This window comes from Phoenix dactylifera, chromosome 3 (assembly GCF_051530095.1).
Source record: "Phoenix dactylifera cultivar Ajwa chromosome 3, Ajwa_hap1_PhDact_Kaust_v1.1, whole genome shotgun sequence".
Lineage (NCBI taxonomy): Eukaryota > Viridiplantae > Streptophyta > Magnoliopsida > Arecales > Arecaceae > Phoenix > Phoenix dactylifera.
In genome coordinates, this window is record NC_143192.1 from 41,295,514 (window position 1) to 41,323,287 (window position 27,774).

Here is a 27,774-nt window from a genome sequence, read left to right on the forward strand (position 1 = left end):
AACGAGATAGAAGAAATAGAGAATTTTGGAACGACGACGGCCCCAAAAAAGACAGAAGAGAGGACGACAGTAGGTTACGTGATCGATAGCTCTGATACTATATTAAAAAAGAAGAATTATAGAAAAAACATTGCATTTTTGGCTATCTGTTACAATATATAGGAGCAGTATTTATGTAAACTAGAAGGCTAACGAAGTTTAGTAAGACCGACTAAGTTTGGCACAATCAATCACAAATCAATCAAGGTGAAGTTTAGTAAAACTAATTGAGTTTGGCATAATCAATCAATCAATGAACCTAATCAATCATATGATTTTAACACACTAAAAACTACAAGTTTATTTATTAATATTTGTTTAGAAAAACTCCTCTTTTTCTGGTGAGTGCTCTCTTTCTAGAAGAAATAAATAGAAGGTTGAAAAAAAAAGATAAATTTCAAGGCCGCTTAGTGTCTATTTGAATAATCCAGCAAGGTTGGGTTAGATTTTTTTTGTTGGATTCATAAATTAAACTGCTTATTTGAGCATGAAAAAAAAAAGAAAAAACCTTCTGGCTTTTTTATTTATTTATTTGTTTCTTCTCCAACCCAACAGGCCCATAAGTCGGGACTTGAATGGCCTCTTAGAAGTTTGTGGGCTCAGCAAGCGAGAGACCCGATTGTACGGGATATTCCTGCAAAATATCCAAATAGGCCCTTGGGAAATTTTCAATTCAGACTTTTCTTTACCCAAAACCCTGTTTGCTCTGTCTAGCTATTTGTTTTAAGCCTTCAATTTCTAGAAGTTCCTCTTCTTTCCAAGTTTGGGTTTTAGAATGACTTTCTAAAAATATCGCATGAGTTTCCCAGAAAACTTGTTCAAGTGGGATTCTGCCTAAGAGAAGAAGGAAAACCGAATTCAAATTCGGAAGAGGCAATTGTGCTTCGTTCCTGAACCCGAACGTGATAGCTGACGAAGAACTCAACTAATAATTTTGATCGAATTAATAGAAGATAACCATAGCAAGGAGAGAGATCATGAGTGTAGGGTATCCGAGGAAATACTATTCAACTTATTTTTCTCCTTTTGAGGAATACAATACAGATGCCAATCACCTGAGCTAAGCCGGCTGGTTGGCGATATTCTACGACTTTTATTATAGAATAATACAATACAGATACCCAACTTTTATTTTTCTCCTTTTTAGAAGTTTTCTATGGTTGTGTAAAGAATGGCCTAATATTGCTAAAGAAGTCAGACACTAACAACTCGGCTGGGGAACTGTAACCTTGGCCCGGATATCTGACAGAAACACACAACATCTGACATGGTGTCGTCTCCTTTTCAGCATGAAATTAATTTTATCAGTATATAAATCGAGTTGTCTTCGATATATTATCTCAAGCAGGACCCAAAGTTCTTTTCCGCTGTAGAACCGTCCAGGCATTTCGTTATTTTCCAGTCGATGTTGCTGATGCTCTCATTATGCTGATTATTAATCATTTCACAAATTTCTAGTTGCAAACATGAATAGCTTGAATTTTTCATTCTTAAATTTTAGCAAACTATGAGCACAATGTTCTGAAGGCTGAACTAACTATGAAGTGCTCGACTTTGCAATGCGCTTCGGAAAGAAAAGACAACGGGAAGACCTGGGATCAACAAATGGAAGACAATTTTAAAACTTTTCTCAAACTTGCTACATATTTTACTATAAGTAATAATTAAAGTTTTTGCAATCATTAAATATTGAAAAATACTAAGAAGTCATTTAGATTTTGCAGAAAACAAGCTGAGAGAAATTCCTATGTAACATCATGGAATCATTGTGTGTCAAGATAAGGGAAAAGAATACAACATAAAAACCAAGATTCTGCCAGTACAAGTAATAGACAAGGAACTCTGGAAGATAAAGTGATCAAACTGTTGTTTGTACGCATTATTCAATGTATCGTGAACTTCTAAGAATGTAGTACTCCCAGAAAACAGAGGTAAGCCCCTCAAAAGAATATCTGAAGACCAAGAAATGACTAAAATCTTATGCTTCCCTTATACGCATGTCAACCTAAATCCCAGTTTTCCTATTGATGCAAATTCCCTCTACTTGTTTCCAGCAGGATAAGCAGGTGGTGGGTAAGAATCGGCTTGGAAATAGGCAGGTGGATATCCACCCTGAGGAGGTGGTGGATACCCGTAAGTTTGCCCATACACTGGCTGGGGTGGATATCCAACAGGAGGTGGAATAGGCTGATCAATGCGTGACATTTGTTGGACTGGAGGCACTGCCATCACTGGTGATGGACCAAACTTACCATCTCTCTTATCCATTTCGATCTTATGTTGTGTCTGAACTCAAAAATACAAAAGTATCAATTGAAAAGTGTCACTGGAAATGCAAAAAGGCAGATGGAATTCTGACATAACCTAGGCATTCTTGCTTACCTGCATGCATGCACAGGCCCTGCAAATAATATGCAAGTACATAAGTATGGTCCTTAATGGTCTCTAACAAGAACTAAAAATAAAGATGGAAAAGAAAGTATCCTTACGTCCAGTATACAAAGTCAGCCAGGCAGGACAAAGTCTGGGAAGCATCCTTGATTTCATCACTTCCAACAATCATGGCAACAATGGAGAAAATGCATGCAATTTGTTGGAGGCAGAACATGAATCCCTGCATTTAAATGTATATTAAAGTGCAATTTTCTAAGACAGCAGCTCGTTTCAGAACAAGAATTGATATCTTTGGAAGAAAGATAAGTACAATAATGCAGTTATCGCACTGGTCGTCTGTATGTTGAACTCATCTTGCAGCAAGAAGAGTGTCGAGGAAACTGAGTTACCAAAGCATAGGAAAACCTGAAACAAAATTGTCAAGCAGAATTTCAATATCCATAAATGAATGTGTAAGATCCAGTTATTGAATGACATTTCATAGCTCAAGTTTTGTCTATACACAGTGAAGGAGAATACACAATTCAATTTTTTTTTTCCATTTAATATTGCATATACACATTCAATTTTTTCCATTTAATATTGTATATAAGACCATTCTAAAATGCAAATGAAACTATAGCACTAATTTTCTGCACATGCTCTCATAGGATAGGATTCTTCAGTTTGGTTTATATACGCCAACAAGGGTGAAGTTATCAAATACATATAACTATCAACTACAGACCATATAAGGGTGATTTTAAAGCAATGAACCCAAATGTAACCCAACCTTGTGATAAAAGGGAATTGGTTATCAAGAACATAAACCATTTCAAATTGATTATGGTGAAGAAACTAGATGTGATGAGCAGAAGCAGCACTGAATTGAAAGGATGAGATAGATGAGCTTCCAAATGAATTGAAAACTGAGCAGTGAAAGATTACAGAGGTAATATCCAACCAGAAATGTGGCACCTTGAACAAGAAGAATGACCTTTAAAAAAATAACACAAAATAAAATGTTTCAGATGGCAATTTAATGTTCCAAGCTTAAAAGGGATAAAACATGGCTACTAGATAAAAACTTGATGAACTATCGCACATAAGTGTAATAAAATATGAAAAATTAAACACACAAATAAAAAAAGGGTATACGTTACTAGCTATTTAATAAAAGTAAATTTTATTAGCACCTGTGCGACAAGTAGGATAGGAGGAATGAATTATGAGTTATGGTAGACAGGAGTAGGAATAACGCATAAGTATGATATGAAGAACAAAACTAGAAAAATTTGAGAAAAATATGGTCAAACATTAATAGTTATTTAGCATAAGTAAATTTTAGTAGCACTCGTGCAACAACTAGGATAGAAGGAATAAATTATAAATTAAAAAAGGCTTCCTATGAACTAAAATTACAGTAGAAGAAACTCTAAACTTTACACCAAAAGAATGATACATGTTATCCCTATAACTGCATTTAACATGCAAGCTCACATGTTATAAAAGGTACAGTAAGGGTTGCAAATGCATTTAGAATAAGAAGCAACCCCACCCTGTCTAGAATTCAGGATTTGTGGGTTAATAATAGGTCCCAAAACAGCACTCATAAAGGGGCTGACAGAAGTCTGATACAAATGATCTAAAACAAAAATTAACACAGCATGTTTGATTTAGTTCTAAAGTTTACACCTGAATAAACATTGTACCAATCCCATTGATTAAATGAGTCAAGCTCAAGTCCAAATACAAGACTAGCGATTAACCCATGTCCAACTTGAAGAATATCAAACTCAACATGACTCAACCGACCACCGCTGTCCTTTGCTGCTGGCTAGCAGTGAGTGAGATGAAAGGAAGAGAGAGAGAGAGAGAGAGAGAGAGAGAGAGAGAGAGCTGCTCCTTTGTTGCTAGCAGTTCCCTCTTTTAGTTTAACATAGGTACATTGAAAAAAAAGAATCAAAAGGCCAGGTCAATGACAAGCTCATGATCTCTAAAACTATATCATTATTGCGCACTGTTTTTGTTTGGAGGAATACAACATACGGATAAAATACATGTTTTACATGCAGGAATGCAACATATGCCTAGCATATTTAAAAGTTTACCCAAAAAAACTCATTAGATACCAAATATTAGTAGTTATTAATATTGAAACAACATTTTTTCTAATAACAAAAGTTATTACTTTTAAGATATAGATTTACATAGGATCTGAACTACTTTGCATGACAAATTGATTGATGCATGAGCAAGAAGTATAGAGCTGGTGAATTACCTAGTTATAGGGACTGACAAAGTATATGGATCAGTACAGAAAGGATCCCAGAGTTAGATTTGACCAAAACGTACAAGCTAACAATGGCAAATAAATATCCTAGAAAGGATATTATGAAAATCATGGCAGTAATATGTTTTTATGGCAAAATTAAAAGAAATAACACATCCGGATGAGAAAAAACAGAGAAAATTTGACATCATAACATAGGCTAGCAGTTGTGGATGCATGATACCAAGAACAAGAAGTAACAAGATGAGATGCCAGAGAGTACCTTTCGGGTATGCAACAGAACAAAATGTGGAATTATTTATTAAACATTATAGAAAAGAACTAGAACTTAAAAATTGGATCTAATAAGATGGAATGTCCTATTGCTTGTTGTATTACAGCAGTGACAACACGAACAATTTGCTAGTCTAACTGTAAGCAGCACATACAAAGAGAAACATAATTTAAATGGACCTTAGTGAAGCATACATAACAGTTGGGAAGATATTTCTTCAAGCAAGGATACAAGAAGCCAAGCAATGGTAAATATGATGCAGGGAAGGGGTGGCTTTGCTGATTAATAAGGGCTTTTATGGTAAAGGATTCAGCATATACTTGAGCAGGGAAGAAACTAAAGCGTATGGGGGCTTATATAAGTTAAAAGTTTCATGCTGCTGGTGTTTTGAGGCAGACCTGAAATTTCACTAAAACTACAACAATCAAGTAGTTTAAAAGAACAATTTTAGCAGGGTGCGGTTATCAACAAGTAATTGCAATTTTAGCAGGATTTTGGAGAATGATTAAGTAAGGATTCTAATTACTAAAGAAGAGTAACTGAAGGCTAACTCATCACATGGTTCTAAATTTGAGAATCGTCAACCTTCCTGGCAAGATAATAACAAGAGGACAAAAAATTATCATTTCTTTTTAAAAGAAAGGATGGAAAAGAATTATAAACTGAGTAAAAGTAATCTAGATCTATCATGAAGCATGAAAGCCAACCTCAATATAACCCTCAAGTAAAACTGGCTGCTGCCGCTATAAAGTACCCATTTTAGAACTGCTTTTCACATATAAACTAATGAGAAAAGGTATGTTTTCAATCACTATTTATGAAAAATTCTGGAAACAGAGAATAAATATGATAAGTCTCAAGGGCCCCCTTGCACCAGAAGAAAAATAGAAAAGATAAAGGGGTAATGACCTGCCAATAATTCCTTATTTCCCTCCAATCTCAGTCATATAAGCATCCGATACACACATTTATTTCTTTAGAAAGGTAGCTGGCATTTTCCAACTTCCTAAACCATTGAGATCCCCTGTATGGTAAAAGAAGCAGATACATCTCTGTGTCTCATTTCTTGCCCCCCCCAGCCCCTTCTTCTCCTCTCGTCTTTATTATTTCTAGTTATGGCACTTGTTGCACCAAAAGAGGAAAATGAAATGGAGAAAAACTAAGATAGCCTGCACATCTACTAAAGGAGACTCCAAAAAGAAGAGTCTTCAATTCATGTAAGAACATTCATGGAAACAACAGGAGACCTTCCAGAGCTGGATAAAAGTTTTGCAAGGATCTGAAAAATAGTAGTGTTAACACGAATGCAAGTAAATAGAAATGGAACAGAAGGATAAGAGTCAATGAATATAGCAAGGCCTGTTATATACATAATCTAGCATTTACTCAGAATTAGGTGAGCTAAAAGGGGAAAATACTATCTTTTAATTGTACATCACACATTACACAAACAACATCCAACTCATGCTGTAATCCAAAATGCTGAAAAACGTCCCTTCACTTTTTCCTTCACTCAATGCTGATGCACACGTTTGTGAAGACTATTGTTAAAGATTTCGAATTTATTTTGAGTTTTTAATCTATATTTTTTTTGACTTACTGGCTTTTTTGAATAGTCTGTTCAAAATATGATATTCTAATATCAATGTTGTAGTTTTTATGTGCATACATGTGTATATGAACATCCCTTGAACGCAAGGAGAGAAGTTTGTAGAGTTGAACAAGACTGAAATGTCTTCTCATTCTTTGAGACAACAATGCTCTCCTCTACAAGAAAAATAATCTTCCGTAAGTTTATCTATAGGAGAGCATGGGGTTACCGGCATGATTCAGCATACCAATTATATCTATTAGAATGTATCAAACTGGACCAGTCGGTTACCAGCACAATTCAGCATAAGTTAAGTCGAGGCTCATCTTTCTTCCTCCCAACCGTGCGAGCTTTGTCTCTCCCCTTCTTGATGTGTGTGGCTGCTCCTCTCTCTCCTGACACCCTTGCAAAGCCTTTTCGGCTGTTCCTCTCTATTCTGATGCCCTCACGAGCCTCCTCCAATGGCTCCTTTCTCTATCGACACTCTCACAAAGCCTCCTCCAGCCACTTCTCTCGTTCCTAACAGGTGAGTCCCTCCCTCCCTCTCTTCCCCCTCTCCCTCTCTACCTCCCTCCCTTTCTCTCCTCTCCCTCTCCCAGCATTCGGGTTAGGGCTTCTCTCTAACCCCCTCCTCCCTCCCTCTCCAAGGGTTAGAGTTTCTCTCTCCCCCCTCTCTCTCCATCTCTCTCTCTATCTAACTCTCTTCCCCCTATGTCCATGGTGGTCCTCCTCCCTAGATTCCCACCCTCCCTGCTCTCTCTCCCCCTTCCTCCCTCCCTTATTCCCTCCCTCCCTCTCCCTCCCTCACTGCCTCTCTCTTCCTCTCTTCCTCTCCCTCTCCCTATTTTCAGTTCGTCCCAGAATGACATGGTACGGACCTGTATCGTACCAAACCAATCGTCAGCTGATACGACGATCGATACCAATTCCGTAAATCTTGATGGGGATGTTCAAACAATTTATCAAAGTACCAAGATTGGTATATCTCATTCGAACTTTATATATCTATCATTGAAAAAAAAATTAAAGAGACAATATACCTGTAACATAATAGACATTCTCTGCAGAAGGAAATTAGTTAACATAGTGTTTCAATTATCGAGTTCGTGCTAGTGCAAAAGATGCTCACAAGACCTGATTGTCTATTAAACTGATTCAGGTACTTATTTTTCTTTGGTTTAAGATAAGGTAAAGAACCAATTTTTTTTTAAAAATGATGCAAATTCAAGACAGTGACGATGCCAACTGAAGATACCATGCTTTCAAATGTCATAACAACTGTTGCTGGAAATTGGACCCGGGGGCTGCCGCGAAACAAGGGGGGACGAGCTCCGCTGCCGGGACGGTGGATGGCGGTGCGTCGATTGGTGGCGTCCTCCTAGAGAGTCCTGCAAAAAAGCCGGTGGCCGGGCTTTCCGGCGCCGGCCCTCCGAAGCTTAAGTCAGAGGGGGCTAATATGTGGGGGGAGTAAAGGAGAAGGAATGTTTGTTCTTTTTTGTGTATATTTGTATCCGTTCTGTGTTCTCTCCCTTCCCTCCTTCCCCCCAGGTTCTCTTTTATAGGAAGATATTATGTTACCTGGGAGGTGACAGGGGGATTTGTCCTCTTTTGTGATAATTGGGCACGATTTTGCTCATTAATGGCGTAGTGGAGAATAAGGCCGGATCAGACCGGAGTCAGGGAGTTGTCGCGGTTGATCGGACCCATTGGGGTGGTTGAACCGCCGGCCGTGGTGGGCCTGGGGTTCGTAGATGGTAAGTGCATTAATTGCTGAGTGAACCGGCGGTCAGGAAGAGCCATACGCTTTGATGGTTCAGTGATCCGGAGATCATCTTGAGTCGTGTTCATTTAATGACTGAGTGCATCGGAGGCCTGAGGGGGTCTCATGCATTAATGATAGGCCGTGCCGAATACCTGCAGAGATCTCGTGCCTTGATGGCTTAGGGATGGCGACAGGTTGTAGTGGAGTCATGTATTTAGTTGTCAGATCCTTTAAAGGGTTAGACGGAGATTGGGTATTCGACTAAGGCATGGGCCTGGCATGGGTGCCGAGCCGAGCTGGTCACCCAGCGGAGTGTCCTGTGGCGGGATTGCTTCTGGTCGGTACTTTCTAGTCGAGCGCCTCTCTGGTCGGCGCTCTTTGGTCGTGCGCCTCTGGTCGGCGCTCTTTGGTCGAGCGCTTCTCTGGCCGGCGCTCTCTGGTCGGACGCCTCTCTGGTCGGCGCTCTTTGGTCGGCGCTCTTTGGTCGGGCGCCTCTCTGGTCGGCGCTCTTTGGTCGAGCGCCTCTCTGGTCGGCGCTCTTTGGTCGGCGCTCTTTGGTTGAGCGCCTCCGAGATGGCATGACTTGGATTTTCCCCCCAACACTACCCCCCGACTTCCGAGTTCCAGCTGGCTACCAGCTTGAGCGCGGGAAGTAGTTTTAGTTGGGTCATTATGGATTCCGAAAATTTTAAATTATTGCGCGTTTCGAATTATCGGGCGCTTCGAGGTGCCTTTAATAGGCGGCGTCTCTTCTTTCCCGAAATGTCTCATTATTGGGACGCCTTCTCCGAAGCGTCCTCGCGTCGTGGGCTCATGATGGGGCCGCACTATCCGATGGGGCGCTTCGGTGTTCGAAGCGTCAACCTGAATTAAATGTGGCGCTCCGTCTTTTGGGCCGACACGTGTCGTAATCTAAACGAGGTGCAGCGTTTTTCTCGCTGATCCGGGCCGTTGGAGGGGTCTATGTAAACCTTCACCTGGCCTCCCGTTCCTTTCTTATTGTCTCCTTCCTCCAGCTCTCCTCGGTCCGAAGTTTTCTTTCTCCGGCGTCTTCTACAGGTCCCCTTTTTCCTCTCAATCTCTCCCTCTTCCTCCTAATGGGTTCCGTTCCAAGTGAGGTTGAGTCTACCATGAGTGTTCTGGAGGTCGAAATGACCGAAGAATGGTTTTTCCCTCTTCAAGGGTTCCGTTTGGAACCCGCCAGGCGGAGGGATCGGATAACCGATCCTCCGGTAGGCCGGATTGGAGTGTATCTAGAATCACTCTAGGCCGGCCTACGATTCCCTCTTCACGGCTTCGTGAACGAGTTGTTGACGGTATACCAATTGGTTCCGGCGCAACTCGCTCCGAATGCCTGGAGGACAGTGATCGGTTTTCTATCATTGTGCTTACTGCACGGGATTCCGACCTCTGTCAATGTTTTCCGGTGACTTTTTGTTTTGAAGTCGAATCCGGGAGATGGAGAGTGGCTCTACATCGCCCTTCGGGCGGGTCGGCCACTCTTTCAGGGCGCTCCTTCGTCCATTCACGACTGGAAGAAGAAGTTCTTCTTCCTAGGTTCTGAACGGACATGGGGGTTTGACCCTAGGTGGGGGCCGACCCAGCTTAGGTCTGTCAACAAAGCCCCCAAGCTCTCTCCGCGTGAGCAGGGGATCATCGACACCATCCGCAGCCTCGGGGACGGTATTTTACTGAACGACCTCATAAGTGAGGACGCTCTAGTGAACGTTGGCCTGAGCTCGGCGCGTCCCCATGGTAAGAGTAATAGTAGGATGTCTTTTTCGTTTTGTTACAGTTCTAAGTTCTAATCTTGCTCGCCCTTGCAGATATCGCAAAGATGGTGACCAAGAGCGAGATCCTATACGCCCGTTTTCAGAAGAGGGCGGCCGAGCTCTCGGGAGAACCAACCGAGCCGAGGAAGAAGGCGAAGACCTCGGCGACCGCAGCGGTCGAGGTGGGCGCTCCTCGCCCCGCGCATTCCGACGCTGGTCGAAGGGAGGGCGCGGATTCCAGGGGCGCGGGCTTTAGGGAGCTACGGCGGCGCTCCCGTGCCCGGTGCCATTGTCGCAGATTCCTGGTCGGCAGGAAGCCCCAGTTGCCGGCCAGGGGGGAAGTTCCGTGGGTCTGGCGCTTGCGCGCCCCGCCCCAGTTTTGCGGCAGCCAGATCGGCCGCCTGTCCGACCCCAGCCCTCCAATTCCGAGCCGGGGAGCAGCCAAGGAGCTGCGGGGTCGGCTCTGCCCGGGCCAGTCGAAGTCGGCCTTCCGGGCTCGTCGGGCTCACGAGAGTGGGTGCCTTACGCTCCCGTCTGGTCGGTCTTCGAGGGCGACTCGGCCCTCGATAATCCCCAAGTGGCGCGCGAAGTATTCCGGGTCGCGCTACTTCCGGTCGACCAGGCCAAAATCCGGTCCATGAACTACAGCGCCTTCATGGACTCCACTCTCTGCTCCGCCGTTCGGGTAAGTTAGTCTTCCTGTTTGTACAGTTATGTAAAGTATTATTTTTAGTGTCTCATGTTTCTCACGTCTCTTTTACAGCATCTGCATGAGACGGAGACGCTGATGCACATAGTGCAAGACTACCGGGAGCGGGCCCGGAGGCATCAGCGGGGGCACGAGGAGGCCGAGGCAAGGTGCCAGGCGTCCGAGGCCGAGCGCCTTGTGCTCCAAGCAAAGGTGGGAGCATCCGAGGACGAGGTTCGAGCTCTGACCGCCGAGCTCGAAGAGGAGAAGGGTGCGCACACGTTGGCGAGATCTGAAGTGCGCGCCGTGGAGGCTCGTTTGGCCGAGGCCGAGCTGGCACTGGCCACCTGTGAGCAGGAGGTGGGGAATGCCCGTCTCAAGACCTTGGAGCTTGAGCGGGAAATAAAAACTCTCGAGCGGAAAGCCGCATACCACGAGGCTCGGCAGCAAGAGGCTCGGGAGCAAGCCCAAGACGCAGTGAAGCTCTTCCGCGAGTCGGAGGAATTCCGTGACCTCCTAGAAGAGGAGGGCGTGAACGGGCTGATTCAAGGCTTCAAGGACTTCCGCAACCAATTGCGGCAGCTCCTTCCCGACTTCGACCTGAACCTGCTCAGACCAGGAGCAGGGGTCGAAAGGTCGGAGGCGGAGGCGGAGGCGGAGGCAGAAGCTCCGGAGGCCGACTAGGAAGGTCTGGCCGAGGCGGCCGAAGCCGTCCCCGAAGTCTCCGACGTGGCCTCCGAGGATGTTCCTGTTGCTGCCGAGGCTGCCGAAGAGGAGGCCTTGACCGCAGAGCCGGCCGTTCCCGAAGCTGCCGAGGCCGAGCCTTAGTATAGTTTTTTTTTTTTCAAGTCGGGATGGTCCCCACATTTGTAAGGGCCGAGCCCGAGCTTTGTACTTAGCCTATGGGCTTTTTGAAATGAATATACATATATTTTCCGCAACTCGTAAGTGCCTGTGGTAGACTTAGGTTTCTCTGCTTGGATCCCCTTTAGGCTCCAGGGACATGGGCTCTACGGTCTCAACTCCGTCCGCCACAATTGGACTTTCGTTTAGGCTCGGCACACCGAGCTTAGGTTTGAGTTTCCATTGCTCGGCCCTAAGACACGTAATATAGTGACGTTTGTCTAGGATGCGTTTGGGCTCGGGGGAGTCTTCTCGAGCTTAGCTCAGAATTCGACCGAGCCCTAGGATTGTCACTAAGACTTTGAAGTTTAGTGAAGTCCGGACCTCGGGCCGCCGGGGCGGATGATCGGACTTTTTCGGACAACACGGATTGAATCGCTCGTCAACTCGTGATGAGGATTCATCGAGCTGACGGTATAGACCAAGTTTACTATTAAATGGTGCATGTAGGAGGGGCGAGGCCGAGCGATGACTGGCCCGACCGGGTGCCTCGACGTCAGTCGGGGGTTCATTCAAGTAATTACTTAACCAAGGATGAAAGTAAATTGAGAATGTAGACATTGAGTGGGTACCTGGTACCGTGAGCGTTCTTACGCCGAGGCCGTGAACTCCGCCTGGCGACTGAAAACGCTTTTCTGCTCGTAGTCCGCTCTTTGGGGACGTCGGCAGAGAAGAATCCAAGAAAATAAATGAGATAATGTAAAGACGTTAATTGAATGGGTACCTGGTACCGTGAGCGTTCTTACGCCGAGGTCGTGAACTCCGCCTGGCGACTGAAAACGCTTTTATGCTCGGAGTCCGCTCTTTGGGGACGTCGGCAGAGAAGAATCCAAGAAAATAAATGAGATAATGTAAAGACATTAATTGAACGGGTACCTGGTACCGTGAGCGTTCTTACGCCGAGGCCGTGAACTCCGCCTGGCGACTGAAAATGCTTTTCTGCTCGGAGTCCGCTCTTTGGGGACGTCGGCAGAGAAGAATCCAGTTTGTTGGCAATCACGGACTTTTCGCTGATTACGAACAGGGGATTGAGTCGAGCTCCGTGATCGATGGAGAACGAGCCGAGCTCGTTGGCTGAAGCCGATGGAGAACGAGCCGAGCTCGTTGGTTGAAGTCGATGGAGAACGAGCCGAGCTCGTTGGTCGGTGAAGACCGCATCCCGAAGTATCGGGGCATCCCGACCGTGGTCGGGGTAGGAGAACGAGCCGAGCTCGTTGGCTGAAGTCGATGGAGAACGAGCCGAGCTCGTTGGTTGAAGTCGATGGAGAACGAGCCGAGCTCGTTGGTCGGTGAAGACCGCATCCCGAAGTATCGGGGCATCCCGATCGTGGTCGGGGTAGGAGAACGAGCCGAGCTCGTTGGCTGAAGTCGATGGAGAACGAGCCAAGCTCGTTGGTTGAAGTCGATGGAGAATGAGCCGAGCTCGTTGGTTGAAGTCGATGGAGAACGAGCCGAGCTCGTTGGTCGGTGAAGACCGCATCCCGAAGTATCGGGGCATCCCGACCGTGGTCAGGGTAGGAGAACGAGCCGAGCTCGTTGGCTGAAGTCGATGGAGAACGAGCCGAGCTCATTGGTCAGTGAAGACCGCATCCCGAAGTATCGGGGCATCCCGACCGTGGTCGGGGTAGGAGAACGAGCCGAGCTCGTTGGCTAAAGTCGATGGAGAACGAGCCGAGCTCGTTGGTTGAAGTCGATGGAGAACGAGCCGAGCTTGTTGGTTGGTGAAGACCGCATCCCGAAGTATCGGGGCATCCCGACCGTGGTCGGGGTAGGAGAACGAGCCGAGCTCGTTGGTCGGTGAAGACCGCATCCCGAAGTATCGGGGCATCCCGACCGTGGTCGGGGTAGGAGAACGAGCCGAGCTCGTTGGCTGAAGTCGATGGAGAACGAGCCGAGCTCGTTGGTTGAAGTCGATGGAGAACGAGCCGAGCTCGTTGGTTGAAGTCGATGGAGAACGAGCCGTGCTCGTTGGTCGGTGGAGAATGCATCACGAACCCGCGAACATCTCCAGGGAGTCCACGTAGGTACTCCATCGTCCCGGAATATTGGGGCATCCCGACCGTGGTCAGGGTAGGAGAACGAGCCTGGTACCATGAGACAATTAGGAGAATTGGTGAGTTCGAATAAGTACACAAACCATCACAAGTCATCATAAAATGAAATATATGGTTGAATAGTGGGGGACCCCTTGGGGTCCTACTGGTGATACACGCGGAGATTCTCAGAACTCCAGCTTCGTGGAATGGGAGTCCCATCTAGAGACTCTAGCTTGTAAGTTCCGGGCCGGCGGATGCGCGTGACTCGGTAGGGTCCTTCTCAGTTTGGGGCCAATTTCCCTTGCTCAGTTGGTCGGGAGGCCTCGGCTCTTCTGAGGACAAGGTCCCCTGTTTTGAAGGATTTGACCTTGACCCTGGCGTTGTAATACCGAGCTATCTTCTGCTGGTACCTCGCCATGCGAACTCGGGCGGCCTCCCTTGTTTCCTCGATCAGGTCAAGGTTGTTCCTGAGCTGTGAGGAGTTGGAGCTGGCATCGTGATGTTCTACTCTTGGAGAAGGAAGCCCAATCTCCAACGGGATGACAGCTTCCGTTCCATATGTCAGATTGAAGGGAGTCTCGCCGGTGGGGACACGGAATGTTGTCCGGTAAGCCCACAGAACATTGTATAGGTCCTCGACCCATTGTTCTTTGGATTTGTCGAGCCTGGCTTTGAGCCCCTGCAAAATAGTACGGTTTGTTACCTCGGTTTCTCCGTTCGTCTGAGGGTGTGCGACCGAGGTGAAGCGGTGGTCGATGCCAAGCTCAGAGCAGAATTCTCTAAAATGGAGGTTGTCGAACTGGCGACCGTTGTCGGATATGAGGATGTGGGGGAGTCCGAATCTGCAAATTATTGATTTCCAGACAAAATCCCGCATCTTCTGCTCGGTGATCCGGGCAAGAGGCTCGGCTTCTACCCACTTTGTAAAATAGTCGATGGAGACGACCAGGAATTTTCTTTGCCCGGTAGCCAGAGGAAATGGCCCTAGAATGTCAATTCCCCACTGGGCAAAAGGCCAAGGGGAGCTGATAGAAGTTAGGGGGGCCGAGGGTCGGCGTTGGACATTGGCGTTTCTCTGGCATCGGTCGCATCTTCGGACAAAGTCCACAGCATCCTTCTGGAGTGTCGGCTAATAATATCATTGGCGCAAAATTTTATGGGCCAATGCTCGTCCTCCCAGATGATTTCCGCAAATCCCTTCATGGACTTCGCGCATTGCATAATCAGCCTCTGTTGGGCGAAGGCATCTGAGGAGGGGAGAGGTGAAAGATCTCCGATAAAGCTTTCCCTCATGCAATATGTACTAGGTGGCGGAGCGCTTTATTCGGCGAGCCTCTCGTTCATCACTGGGGAGGACTTCGTCTTGCAGATAGCTGATGAGCTCGTCCATCCAGCTTGGCTCGGACTCTATACAAAGGGCCTGCTCGGGCTCCTCCGTACTGGGTTTTTGGAGATACTCCAGCGCTGCCGCTTTGGGGAGCTCGCTCATGCGAGAGGATGCTAGTTTTGATAGCTGGTCGGCCCTAAGGTTCTCCGACCTGGCAATATGTTGGATGTGGAAAGAATCCAAGGTTGAGGCGAGATCCCGTACCTTCTGGAGATATTTCTGCATTGTGGGGTCTCTGGCTTCGAAGTCACCCATTATTTGGTTGACGACGAGCTGAGAATCACTGAAGGCCTCCAAGTCCTTCACTCCTAGCTCTCTGGCCAGCTTGAGCCCGGCGACAAGTGCTTCGTACTCTGCCATGTTGTTGGAAGCAGGAAACTCGAGGCGTAGGGCTTGCTCAGCGACCACCCCCTCCGGGCTGGTGAGGATGAGACCTGCCCCGCTACCCTCCGAGTTTGAAGAGCCGTCGACATGCAAAGTCCATGTCAAACTCGGGGTCCGTTCCGTTGGTGGCTCAGGTTCAGGCTCGACCTCGTCTGGTACGGTGCACTCGACTATGAAGTCGGCGAGTGCTTGCGCTTTGATCGCCGGTCTGGGTCGGTACTCGAGGTCAAATTCTCCGAGCTCGATGGCCCATTTAGTGATCCGGCCTGCGCGGTCTGATCTTTACAGAATCTGCTTTACTGGCTGGTCGGTCAGCACGGCCATTGTGTGGGCTTGGAAGTAAGGCCGGAGCCTCCGAGCTGAGATGACCAATGCATAAGCAGTCTTCTCCAGCTTGGAGTATCGGGTTTCGGCATCCCTCAAGACCCGGCTGGTGTAATATACTAGTTTTTGGAGTTTGCCCTCCTCTCGGACCAGGACCGAGCTTACCGCCACAGGAGAAATGGCTAAAAACAGATAAAGAAGTTCACCCTGTTGAGGCTTTGTGAGCAGGGGAGGGGAAGCCAGAAGGTGCTTGAGCTCTTCAAAAGACTGCTGGCACTCGTCCGACCATAAGAAGTTCCTTGGCTTCTTGAGAGCCGCAAAGAATGGAAGGCAGCGCTCGGCCGAGCGGGAGATAAATCTCCCGAGAGCTGCAACTCGGCCCGTGAGCCGTTGTACCTCTTTAACTGTCCTTGGAGGCGTCATTTTTTGGAGGGCTCGGATCTTTTCAGGATTGGCCTCGATTCCCCGCTGTGTAATGATGAAGCCGAGGAATTTGCCGGAAGTGACTCCGAATGCGCATTTGGCTGGGTTGAGCTTCATCTGGTACCTTCGGAGTGTGGAGAATGCTTCATCAAGGTCGGCCACATGGTCTTGCGCCACCTTGCTTTTCACCAGCATGTCATCAATGTAGACCTCCATATTTCGGCCTATCTGATCTTTGAAGATCCGGCTGACCAGCCTCTGATAAGTTGCCCCGGCATTCTTTAAGCCGAATGGCATTACTTTGTAGCAGTAGGTTCTCCCATCGGTGATGAAAGCCATTTTTTCTTCATCTTCTGGCGCCATGCGGATCTGGTTGTATCCGAAAAAGGCGTCCATGAAGGCTAACAGCTCGTGACCCGAGGTGGAGTCCACGAGCTGGTCGATGCTGGAGAGTGGGAAGCTATCCTTTGGGCAGGCTTTATTCAGGTCGGTGTAGTCCACGCACATGCGCCATTTTCCGCTGGCTTTTTTGACGAGGACCACATTGGCGAGCCACTCCGGGTAGGATATCTCCCGGATGAAGCCAGCTTCAAGGAGCTTGTTAACCTCCTCGGCTGCTGCTCGTTGTCGTTCAGGGGCGGCGCCTCGCTTCTTTTGTCGCACGGGCTTGCAGGTTGGCTTCACTTGGAGCCGGTGGACCATGATTTCTGGATCTATCTCCGGTATATCCGCGGGCGACCATGCGAAGACGTCCATGTTGTCTCGCAAGAAGTTGATGAGGCGATCCCTTTCGCACTCGTTGAGGCCAGAGCCGACCTGCACGGTTAGCTCGGAAGAGTTTGTGCGCAAAGAAACTTGGATTAATAACTCACCAGGCTCCACCCGCTTTTTCTGAGGGTTGACCCGTGCCTCCCGAGTTTCAGTTGAAGGCTGGTCGGTTGTTGGAACAGGCACCTCAGCTGGTCGTTTCGCCTCGTGGATCACCATGTAGCATCGCCTTGCTACCGTCTGGTCCCCACGAACTTTGCCAACTCCTTGGCTGGTGGGGAATCGTATGAGCAGGTGACGAGTCGAGACTACCGCTCGGAGGGCGTTGAGTCCTGGTCTTCCCAGAATGGCATTGTAGACCGAGGGCAGGCGTATCACGAGGAAGCTCATCCCCACAGTACTTTCACGGGGGGCGAGCCCGACTGTGACCAGGAGGTCGACCTCGCCCTCTACTAGGACTGAATCCCTAGTAAATCCAATCAACGGAGCATTCATCCTCCGTAGTTGCTCTGCTGTCATCCCCATTTTACAGTAGGCATCAAAATACAAAATATTCGCCGAGCTTCCATTATCGATCAAGATGCGTTTTACATCAAATTTATTTATGATCATGGAGATGACCACGGCATCATCGTGGGGAGTTTCGACTCCCTCCAAGTCATCGTCTGAGAAAGAGATGGCTTCCGAGACGCGCAGACGCTTCGAGGAGGTTCCTTCCCTTGATGCTTCTCCAACTGGGGGCCCGCCTCGGATGGTGTTGATGGTGCCGGCGATGGGCCTGTTGGCATTTGAACCTTCAGGCTGTGCGGCTTCTTCGGCTGGCTTCTTTTCTCCGCGCCGGCCTCGCACAAATCGATCGAGCACCCCTCGGCGGATGAGTGCTTCGATCTCGTTCCGGAGCTGATAGCAGTCCTCGGTATCATGGCCGTGATCCCGATGGAAACGGCAATACTTCCGGGGATCACGCCGGATTCCGGAGTCTCGTTTCGAAGGTGGGAGCCGGATACAATCCTGCCCCTCAATCTCCATGAGGATTTCGGCCCGAGGAGCAGTGAGGGGAGTGTAGTTTTCATACCTCCCTTCGAGTGCACGGGCCCGTGGTGGGAACCTCGGGCGGAATGGTGACCTCTGCTGAGGCGGTCCCCGTAGTCGGGGTGGACTCTTCAGGCGGGGCGGATTTCTAGCTCGACGCGGGGACGGGCTTCTGGGCTAGCCATGCTCCTCGCGGCGTCTCTTCTGTTTCTTGGGGTTTTGCTCGACCCCGCTCCGCCTAGCAGCCACGGCTTCCTCAGCCTTGGCGTACTTCCGCGCCCGAACGAGCATTTTGGTGAGGTCTGCAGGAAAGTTCTTTTCGATGGAGAAGAGGAACCTGTAAGACCGGGCTCCAGTCTTTAGTGCTGACATGGCGATTGACTGGTCAAGTTTTCGGACTTCCCATGTTGCAGCGGTAAACCGGTCCAAATACTCCCTGAGGGAATCTCCCTCCTTTTGTTTGATATCAAGGAGGGAGTCTGATGTCCGCCGCTGGGGCTGGCTGGCGGCAAAATTGCCGGCGAACTGCCTGCCGAGCTGCTCAAAAGAGGAGACAGTACTCGGCTTCAGCCCGGTAAACCAAAGCCGGGCCGGTCCTCGGAGTGTCGCTGGGAAAGCTTTGCACATCATGGCTTCCGAGGCTCCTTGTAGGGCCATTAAGACCCGATAACTTTCCAGGTGGTCAAGGGGGTCAGCCTTGCCGTTGTAAGGCTCCACCTGGGGCATCTTGAACCGCGACGGGACCGGCTCGTCTTCAATCTTTGGGGAGAAGGGGGACTTCGTGGTGAACTCGAAGTCACCATCACGTCCCGATTTTCCTCCGTGGAGTGCCTGGATCTGGCGCTCCAGCTTCTCGACCTTCTTGTCGAGTTGATCATTCTGGAGGACCGCTGCAGCGGTTCGTTCGGGTGCAAGTTGCCCTGGAACCGACTCAGCCTCCGAAGGTTGTTGCCAACCACCAGGGCCTCCGACTGGGCGTTCTCTCCAGAAGGAGGCCTGGACTTGAGAGTCCTGACCTCGTAGGGGAAGCCCGCTTGTAGGGGGATCCGGTTGAACTGGAGCCGGAGGAAGTGGTACCGTCGGGACGCCCCTGGGTTGCAAGCCTTGGACAGCGGTAGCCAAGGCTTGCACTTGTTGCACCAGGGCATCAAACTGCTCCGGCCGAACTTGAGGAGTTAACTCGGCCGGAGGCGGCGAGTTCTGGACAGAGTGTTCAGGACTGGGTGGAAGACGTCGAGAGGCATTGAAAGCCCCTTTACTTCTTAGTTTCATGGTAGCAACTCGGGCCCTTCCTCTAGCGCCAACTGTTGCTGGAAATTGGACCCGGGGGCTGCCGCGAAACAAGGGGGGAGGAGCTCCGCTGCCGGGACGGTGGATGGCGGTGCGTCGATTGGTGGCGTCCTCCTGGAGAGTCCTGCAAAAAAGCCCGTGGCCGGGCTTTCTGGCGCCGGCCCTCCGAAGCTTAAGTCAGAGGGGGCTAATATGTGGGGGGAGTAAAGGAGAAGGAGTGTTTGTTCTTTTTTGTGTATATTTGTATCCGTTCTGTGTTCTCTCCCTTCCCTCCTTTCCCCCAGGTTCCCTTTTATAGGAAGATATTATGTTACCTGGGAGGTGACAGGGGGATTTGTCCTCTTTTGTGATAATTGGGCACGATTTTGCTCATTAATGGCGTAGTAGAGAATAAGGCCGGATCAGACCGGAGTCAGAGAGTTGTCGCAGTTGATCGGACCTATTGGGGTGGTTGAACCGCCGGCCGTGGTGGGCCTGGGGTTCGTAGATGGTAAGTGCATTAATTGCTGAGCGAACCGGCGGTCAGGAAGAGCCATACGCTTTGATGGTTCAGTGATCCGGAGATCATCTTGAGCCGTGTTCATTTAATGACTGAGTGCATCGGAGGCCTGAGGGGGTCTCATGCATTAATGATAGGCCGTGCCGAATACCTGCGGAGATCTCGTGCCTTGATGGCTTAGGGATGGCGACAGGTTGTAGTGGAGTCATGTATTTAGTTGTCAGATCCTTTAAAAGGTTAGACGGAGATTGGGTATTCGGCTAAGGCATGGGCCTGGCACGGGTGCCGAGCTGAGCTGGTCACCCAGCGGAGTGTCCTGTGGCGGGATTGCTTCTGGTCGGTACTTTCTAGTCGAGCGCCTCTCTGGTCGGCGCTCTTTGGTCGTGCGCCTCTGGTCGGCGCTCTTTGGTCGGGCGCCTCTCTGGCCGGCGCTCTTTGGTCGGCGCTCTTTGGTCGGGCGCCTCTCTGGTCGGCGCTCTTTAGTCAAGCGCCTCTCTGGTCGGCGCTCTTTGGTCGGCGCTCTTTGGTTGAGCGCCTCCGAGATGGCATGACTTGGGTTTTCCCCCCAACAACAACATTAACAATTATAATACATTATGACAATATCAAAAGATAAAGGACCTCCTCATTTTAGGTCAATGAATAATGTTGTGAAATAAAAAAAAATATAAAAAAAAATAAAGTGATTTAATACCTCAGTGCAAAGGCAAAACTCTGGACATCGACTCTCCCCACACTTGCCACTACATGGTAGATAGCCAGCACAGCAGACATACCTAAACAGAAAGCAATCATACAAGGACAAAGAAAAAAAATGACCATAGAAAGAAAGAAAGGCTATCTACTTCTATAGTTTATGCTGAAGAAAAGATAGCTGAAATTACCTTGACATGTCATTGTAAAGAGCTCGTTTGCGGAGCATGTAAGATACACATGGCCCACTAAGGAGAAACAAGTGTGTTAGAGAATATTCAAACTAATTCAAGGCATTAGATTTTGCATGAGACCGTGATTAAAAAAATAAACATAAACATGTAAACCAATTCAATTAGCATAAAATGGTAATAATGTTTCTATTATATGCAAAGCAAAGCAAAAAATAATGAAAACTGGAGCATGTTACATGATCAAGCATTAGCAGAATGCAAATATTGAGTACATAAACAACTCAAACCACCGATTTCAATCAGATATCCATGACTTTCACCCAAGGACAGTAAAAACCTGGAAGGGCAAAGTACAAAACTAACATAGGCTAACCCATAGTAAATTTCTTTCTCATGTCACTTTGTCAAATGATTAAGATCAATGGTCATGCTTGACAGATAAAAACAGGTAATTCAAAGCATGTAGAGTGCAAATGGAGACAAGAACTATGAGCAGTAAATTTGACTTATTTCTCAATAAAAAAGCAGTGTCACAGAAAACAGAAGACATGGAAACATGCTTTGCCTGTTGAGATTCATATATGTTGCTTGCTGAAAGTATGTACCTACATGCACATTCAGACAAGTTTGCTTAGTGCAATCTAAAATACCACTCCATCGCTGCAAGGTTCGTTGTAGGCGAATTTGGTATCTTACTAGTACGGTATAGTATGCCCAGTATGGTATGATGCAACTCTCATAATGATACAAGGTTAGGATACCTTTTTCTCACGCTCAGCAATGGTACTTCTCGAAACTAGGCAGTAAGGTTGGTACAACAAAAAAAATGGGGTGGAACCGATCGGTTTGACCCTATACAAGCCGGTTTAGCCCTTGCACCATACTAAACTTGGTATTGTACCAATACCTTACTGGCACAGTATAGTACAATCATTACAGGATGTACAGGTCACTATGGTGAACCATGGACTTGCTGCTAAAATGGCCCAATATTAACCTTTTCTTCTAAATCCACATATGTTTGCACTTATTTGTATACTCATTATACAAATATATAAGAGAGTGAGAGATTGTTTATATCTGCATGACTGAGCAATTCTGCTTCCATCTGTCAGCATGTTTGTCCCCAATAAGAGCATAAGCAATTTGCTCCTGTGCACACATGCACGCACAAGTGCACGAACAAATATAAATTTGATCTAATATAAGACATTCTATATTATATTACTACATACTTAAGCTTCTGCATTTAAGTACATAATTAAATAGACTGCATAAATGCATTTGACTGAACTGTTATCTTATATATACCTGAACTAGCAAGCCAATATAAATATATAAAAACACCATATGCATCTTTTCCTTCTATTTCTACATGCTTTTGCCATGACAGTGATAATGTCACTGCTACCTCATATAACATTATCCATTTCAACCCACCCCTAAGCAGTTATAAACTATATGGTCTGCATCTTGCAATTTACATGTTTCTAAATCATGCAAATGATTACTGTAAAATTGTGATCTCAGTACTGCCTGTCCAAAATTAAAACATTCAGTCAGATCCTTTGGCCAGGATTGAAACATTTAGATCAAATTCTGCCTGAGAAGAGTCTAAAACGAAATTTAACCCTAATCTTATGTAGTGTGCTAAACTGAAAATAGCAACAAAGACATTCTTTAACATTTCGCTCTTTACACAATGTCCTTTATGATCACTGCAGATAACTATTCTGACTTCTGAGAAAGTGATCACTGTGGAGTGTGAATGCACAGAGATCATTATGTACAAGTCACATCTAAGACTGACCTGAGGCAACTGCCACATACACACATGCACGTGCACACTATTCTGCAAGAAACAATGATGCATGTGCATGAAACCATTGTGAATTCTGGCATATCAGAATAATAGGCTGTAAAAAGAGTAATGAATTTCCATTTCCAGACACGAGTACTAGGATCAATTCTTCCACTCTAGAATTCTGTGGTTATTTTCTTCATTATTTTTTTTTGTTATCAATACACCAAATTTCGTGATGGATGGTACATGTTATTCTGAAAATTGTCTACTAGTCGGCTAGTCATGAAACAAGGAATAAAAAGTTCATTGTGTTTAACATTGAAAATTCTTACAGTAGACATAGACAACTCTAGTATGAAAGCTTTGGCAGAACCAGCAAAAGAAACTATTGTCATCCTACCAAAGGGCATCTAGATTCTGCTTCAAGCTCTTATCATTTATTTGACTTTTACAAAAGGGCAAGAATTTCTTCTCAATAACAGGTCTGGACCGTCTGCTTATCCTGGTATCAAGTATCCAATAACCTAAAATAAACACCAGAAAAAAATTCCATGAACCAACTAAAAATCAAATAAATTCTAGAGTTGATTAAATTAAATGAAACCTCATCATTGCTGCTCTAGATATGTTTGGCATCATTGTCAAAGTATGCACTTTACGTGTGGATATCAGTGTAATTTTATATGGTTAACTCCAAATATTCCAGACACCATCCCGCACCTACATGATGGCATATAAATTTGTAAATGCACCCAAAAGTTTCTATTAGATGATATATGGTAGGATAATTTACTTTGCGATCATTGAACCAGAACCAATAGTGATTGTCACAGAACAATTCACAGAAGTTTGTTGTATCTATAGCCATCATATAATTGACATAGATGTAATGTCCTGTAGTTGAAGATGAACGGCCGAGACATGGAAGTATGTAAGTTTAAGCTTCCAGTAACATGCAGTTTGTTTAGGTCATATTATGATGATCTGAAAAAGACAAGACAGGACAGGTTGTTTTGAGTCCTAAATTAGATATTTCATGGAGAAACTAATCGCGAAAAGACAATTGGCTTAGAAAAGTTCACGTTTCAGTAGAGTTCTATTAAGATCCCAAATTTCTTGTTTAAGTATCATTGTTATAAACTAAATTTCATATTCTGCACAATCATAAGCATTTTGATGCCTAAAATCAAACCATTTCCAGATGATTGAGTCTATTTTTTTTTATTGCTGTTTGTGCGGTAAATGCATCACTAAAACCTCACCCTTTCTTTCTTTCCCTTTCATCTTCTCCTCGTTTCTCCTTAAGATATTATTTCTATTTCTTTCAGACGAAGTAAATAGTCCAGTTGTTAAATCTTCGACACCGGTAAAAGATTCAAGTAGCCGATTTCTACTATTCACATAGTAGCAACCGAGCGATAAAACTAAGATTACTATTCATCCACTTATTCAGCATCCGTCAAGCATACATACTTTAAGGAGAACCACAGTGAGAAGGAGAAATAAAGATAGAAAAACTAAAAGGAATCAAAAAATGCAAAAAGTCGATTGAAATATATTCCAAGTCGAATTGCGCCCAAAACCTTAGACCTCAGGGATTACACAAAAAATTCAGAAGCACTCATCATATATTATATATATAATTAACAAAAAGAGAAAGAAACATCGGTGGACTGAATCAATACAAGAAAAGCAGCTGCATTGGATAGGTCTCTCAAGATCGAACCAAGAAACAGTAAAAAACACAACATGAAGCTCGAAACACTCACCACCAGAGCGCCAAGCAACAATCTGAGGAAAACAACGATCACATCGGTCAGACATCACCATAAAACAAGCGAGAAAAAAATAAAAGTTCGATATATCGGGGACAACAAGTGGCTCACAAGGGCAGTCGGCTGTCATGGTGCTCATGAGATCGACGTGCCAAAGATTTCGGTAGCTCTGCCGGAGCTGCATCTTGTCGACGTACGACTGCGACGCCATTGCCGGATTCGCCGCCGCCCGCGAAGACGACGATCGATCGCGAGCTCTGATCGGGCAGCGGAGATCGAGATCCGGGTGAGCTACTCCTCGCCCACCCCTTCGATCCGGAGTCCAAAGAGAGGCGAGTGGGACTGGGCCTTGGGGAATGGAACGCGGCGGGGGAATTACGAAGGGAGAGCGATATTTCTCGTTTCTAGAAGAGGCCCACTGGTCAGCGACGATTTTTTTATATCCGCCGTTGCGAGAAGCCCGACGCCGGGAATAAACGAAAGGGAACAAAACCCGTGGACCACGGTCAAGGAAAGAAATCGCGTCTTGATTTCTAGAAGATTCTGTTTCCTGTTTTTTGGATGAAGGTCTAGGGAAGTGCAATAATTTCGAGCATTCACGCTTGCCGAGGAGCCCAAAAGTGCACCCAAGTCATCAAAAAATGAGCAGCTTCGCGTGGGGTGGGTTTCTGGGTTTTTTCGCTTCGAGGGACTCGTGAGGCTTTTTTAACCATTTGCAAAATTACTAAATGAAGGATTCGTCGAGTACGATGATGCCAGGGAAGCAACCGCGTCGCCATCGCGGAGATTGCTTCGAATGAGCTGTGACGACCCGGAACAGGAAACACTTAAAACTGCGAGGGTTTTAAGACACGACTTTTGCGTGAAGGAACTCGGAAAACAATTAATTCGAAAAGGTAACTAGAAGTCCGTCCGCGCACTGAACCCAATGTTCCAATCGAATGGTACGGATGTTCCCCGGAGGGAGAAATGTTCGAATCGAAAGATAGCTCGGAGCCCATTATTTGATCACGTGTATAGCGCTGACTGGTATAACCGAGGCGGAATCGGATAATGCGGCGGAAGGGGGGGTTTAGTCGTTTAGACTTTGAGCCCACACCTGTGGCTCGAAGGAATCAGGAATGGTACGTTTTGTGGGGGATTTGTCCTCCACATCACCCTAAATTGATATTAGCAATCCATGCATGTCTAATGCACGTTTAAGAAAGTAAATAAAATAGAAATATTATTTCAATACCAAATTTGATGACTTCTCACTCATTTAAATTTTAAATTAGCAAGGGATCACTTAGAAGTTATAGATTTGGTTGATCGGAAGGATGGCATTTATGAACCTTCTAACTTTGAAATTGTTGAGGGAGTCTCGATATTTGAAAGATCATAATCCATATAGTTAGTAAACATAAAGTTAATGGATAGAACATATTATTTTTAATATTTATTTAAGGTGACATGGCTGACAGTAGCTTTTAGATAATTTTGCTCCAAAAAATCAAGGATTCCTTTCGGTTACTTGTAGGACCATATCTGTATAATATTTTGTCCCTATTTGGCATCACTATCAGTAGTAAAGTTGTCAACTATCAAGGGCAGCAGAGTTTTTAATAAAAAAAAATATTTATATAACTATATTTATGAAGTGCGGTGATACTGTAACATCTATTTAGTAATCACATTGGGAAAATACTTTTAGTATCATGAAATAACAATAAAGGATACTGCATAGTACTTTCAATTATCTGAATATTTCTGCTATCAAAAAACTAGTATTATAAGGTATTCTTCATTTATATATTATTTACTTTGATATTTAAATCTAGATAGTATAATATTAAATATTTAATATTTAATATAAAAATATAAGGATATTTTTATAATATTATGATATTATACTAATATTATTATAATACAATAGATTATTATTATTTCTAACAAATGCTAAATTATCATGTATTAAAATATCATTATAATATACAATATAATATAATAAATACAATATTATATTATATTATGTTATGTTATGTTATATTATATTATGTATATTATAATATATTGGTAAGGAAATACTAATAACAAAGTTATAGGATATATATAAAATTTAGGTGATACATAAGATTGAAAACCAGCTCACCAACCTTTCTCTTCTAATTAAGTATATAGTTGCAAGGATAAGAAAAAGGAGAAAGGTAGGCAGAAGGACGGAACAGTGTGGCAATATCATGGATCATCGAAGGTGAAGCAAAAACATAACATATATACATACAAGCATATATACATGCATAAGTACAAACATATGTATATATACATATATAAATATATGCATACAATGTATGTAATATAAGTAGAGAGAGAGAGGTAAACTTAGCTATACTCAACTAGATCTTCACTCAGATCTAGCAAGGTCTAGGTTGGAAGATAGGAATCCCACACCAATAATTCAAGTTGTTTGAATGCGACCTAATATTTTCAATCTGCTTGCAAACCAAAAATTGTATGATTTGGAGACTCTTAACATCAAGTAATCAAAAAAATATGTATTGTTTTAAATTATTTGAACTGTCCATTTTTTTTAAAATGCTTATATATACAACCTAGAGATGTTAGAGTTTCTAAAAAGGCACAAATATTATTTTTTTGTGGATAAATTTGCAAAAAGTATTTCTTTTTTCCATAAAAAAGCTAAACTGCTTATGTAACGAATTTCATTAATTCATAAGTCGTGTGTGGTAAATCACGCTTTCACAAATCACTATTATTTAAGAGAGTCTGGCCCTCTTTGCGTAATGCATGAGCTTGAGCTCATGATCCGTAGGCATGGGGTGGTTTTCTTGTGCATGTCATGCACCTCACTATCTTTAAATCATGCAAACTGCATGTGATGATCAGACATTGTAATTGCTTTATTGACACCTAGGTGATGGAAACTCGACTGGGTCTGGTGCTCTTTGCATGCATGGTTTTAAAATAATAGATAAGTCGACGGTAATCAGTTGTATGTGAGTGAAATAGAAGCAAGCATGAATCCTATGGGTGCACAAGCTATACCATAGAATCTTGTACGGTCCTCGATGGCTGCCATGAGAAGATAGACAATTTTCAAAGTTGTTTGATAGCCGCCGTCAGATGGGAGCCATCGAGGGCTACACAATACTCTTCAGTATGGCCTGCACATTGCAGAGGATCTTAGTTGAACAGGAATGGGACTGCCATATTGTTCAAGTGCGTGTGGCACGAGATGCATGGGTGACAAATATCTAATGTTTTTATCGAGTGGAAGTCAGTTGTTGGGTGTACACTAGATGAGTCTGATTTGATCTGCATTTTGTGTTGATAGATTGGCTCCTGATGGCCCTCTATGCTGGGCCAAATCCACCGGACCACCAAGCATTTTTCATGGTCTGGTTTGTATTTGGAACTACTTCTTACTTTCCTTTTTTTTTCTTTTTTTTATTTTTCTTGTTAACTCTTAT

The 27,774-nt window shown here is 45.2% G+C and overlaps 1 pseudogene across 1 annotated transcript; it reads right to left on the reverse strand.

The window, feature by feature from the left end:
- Positions 1-1,818: 1,818 nt before the first annotated feature.
- LOC103702691 (uncharacterized) lies at positions 1,819-24,714 on the reverse strand (annotated as a pseudogene). The gene is made up of 8 exons (XR_016399897.1): positions 24,416-24,714; positions 24,299-24,320; positions 20,723-20,779; positions 20,533-20,614; positions 2,744-2,838; positions 2,529-2,653; positions 2,422-2,440; positions 1,819-2,325 (listed from the first exon to the last, which is right to left on the reverse strand). The product of XR_016399897.1 is annotated as an uncharacterized LOC103702691 (transcript).
- Between the last annotated feature and the right edge of the window lie 3,060 nt (positions 24,715-27,774).